This window comes from Heterocephalus glaber, unplaced genomic scaffold, assembly GCF_053883595.1.
Source record: "Heterocephalus glaber isolate CG9 unplaced genomic scaffold, H.glaber_assembly_v1.0 deba00001532, whole genome shotgun sequence".
Classification (NCBI taxonomy): domain Eukaryota; kingdom Metazoa; phylum Chordata; class Mammalia; order Rodentia; family Bathyergidae; genus Heterocephalus; species Heterocephalus glaber.
The window spans coordinates 30916362-30918501 of record NW_028258330.1 but is presented as its reverse complement, the minus strand read 5'-3'; the positions used below and the strand labels follow the sequence as shown (position 1 = coordinate 30918501).

The 2140-nt window shown below is 35.6% G+C and overlaps 1 pseudogene; it reads right to left on the bottom strand.

Moving 5' to 3' along the window:
• Positions 1–1694: 1694 nt before the first annotated feature.
• LOC147824736 (U2 spliceosomal RNA) lies at positions 1695–1821 on the bottom strand (annotated as a pseudogene).
• Positions 1822–2140: the final 319 nt, after the last annotated feature.

The following is a 2140-nucleotide window of genomic DNA, read 5'->3' as shown; positions in this document are numbered from 1 at the left end:
GCTCCTATCCTCTTGTAGCTGAACTGGACCTGCCAATCTTCTTGACCAACAGAATGCAGCAGAAACAGAATCCTGAGGCTTTCAAGGGTGTGTTGTTAGAAACCTTAACACTTCTACTTGGAACTTCACTCTGGAGGAAGCCAAATGTCACGTGAGGATTCTAAGGATCCTAGGCCCAGAACACAGCAAAGGAGCCATGCTAGCCCCGTGCAGTGGCTGCTTGGACAGAGAGATGTCCCGACCTACTGGGACCCCATCATTTACTCCCCCGCCCCGCCCCCAGACTCACCTCTGACCAGCCATCAGCAGACTTTCCAGTCAAGAAATCCACAAATAACTCCAGCCCTACCAGCACTTCACTGCAACTCACAGAAGTCCTAAGCAAGAGCTACTCAGAGGAGCTCAAAGTGTAGAATTAGGAGAGATAATACCATTTAGAGCAGTTTGGCACAAAACAAAAGATCACTGGCATGGAGATCCAGATCAAAGTATAAGGAAGAGAAGCCAACCTCTATTTTCCTCATCCTCTTGTTCATTTTTTCATCTTATTTCTTTCACAATTAGGCAACAAATTTTGTTTCTGGTTCTTGCAACCCAGAAAATATTCATCTTCAGTAATGTCAATTAGTGCTTTCACAGAGTAATCAGGTGTTGCCCCATAGGTTAATTCAATTGCAATTTTTGACTTAGAAGAATTTTTTGCAGGTTAAGCAACTATTCAACATCTCTTTCATTGCAGAATCTGTCGCATGAAATATAGAAAGAACTTTGCAAGATGTAAATATGAAAATTTATTATTAATGCATTGATATTGTTTTTAGGAACAAAAACTTTTACAACAAAGGATATATCTTCAAACATTCATTTAAAAGACTGTCTCTATAAACTCTTTTATTCACCTAGAAGGTACTTTGTTCCTCATTTTTAAAATGCCAGCTTAACTTTTTAAAAATAGTACATGTTAGTTGTACAAGAGTGAGTTTCATCTGGCGTATTTGTTAATGCGTGTAACACATGCTGATATTTTTCATCATTACCACTCTCACTCTTCCCTCTCCATGCCCCTCATTCGCTTCTTCTTCCCTCTGTCTCTCTTCTATTTTCATGCCTTCTTTCTTTCAGATTTTATACATGAGATAAAACTTGATATTTGACTTCCTGAGTCTTGCTTATTTTGCTTAACATGATGCCCTCCAGTTCTATCTGTTTATCTGTAAATGACATGATTTAATTCTTTTTATGGCTGAATAATACTCCATTGTGTATAAATACCACATTTTCTTTATCCATTCATCAGCTGACAGGCACCTAGGCTGTTTCCCTAGCTTAGCTATCGTGAATCGACCACAAAAACATGGGTACATTGATATCTCTACAGTATCTGGCTTTAATTCTTTAGAGAATATACCCAGGAGTGCCATCTTAATCTGGAAGTGAAAGATTGTATTTATCATCATCATCATCATCATCATCATCATCAATTGTTGTTGTTGTTATTATATTATCTTCTAAGGTGCCATGTCTACTGAAAGACACTCCTATGGAAGAATAATATGTTCAGTAAATTTGTCACTTTGTAAAAGAAAAAATGGATAATTTAAAATCTAGAAGCCTTTCAAAGTTCTTTGCTATATTATAAAAATATTTTATAGTCACTTTATCACCTTAGAAAGGTAACCATTCTTTTTCTAGTTGAAAGATCTTTTCTCTTATGAAATTAAACATATTGATAACAACCTGTACACACTTTTGTGCAATCATGGCTTCAGTACTTTTTTCTTTTAACTACACTTGATCTTAGCCAAAAGGCCGAGAAGTGATTTTTTTCTTTTAACTACAGACAAGATGTTGTAGTTATGAATTTTATGTCTTGGGATAACTTTATAATTTCAGTTGGAATTTTTAACTAAATTTCATTTAATCAGCAACTCCATCAATAGATTCACTTGTCATTGTTGCAAAAAATACTTATTTCATACTAAAATCATTTATTGCTAAAATATTTTTTCTCCATTGCATATATTCTGTAGTGTAAAAAAAAGTTCTTTCTATAGCTCATGACAAATTCCATAAGGAAAGAGATGTTAGGGGCATCTGTACTTTCACCAAACTGGATAGCAAACCTCACACACCAAGTAAT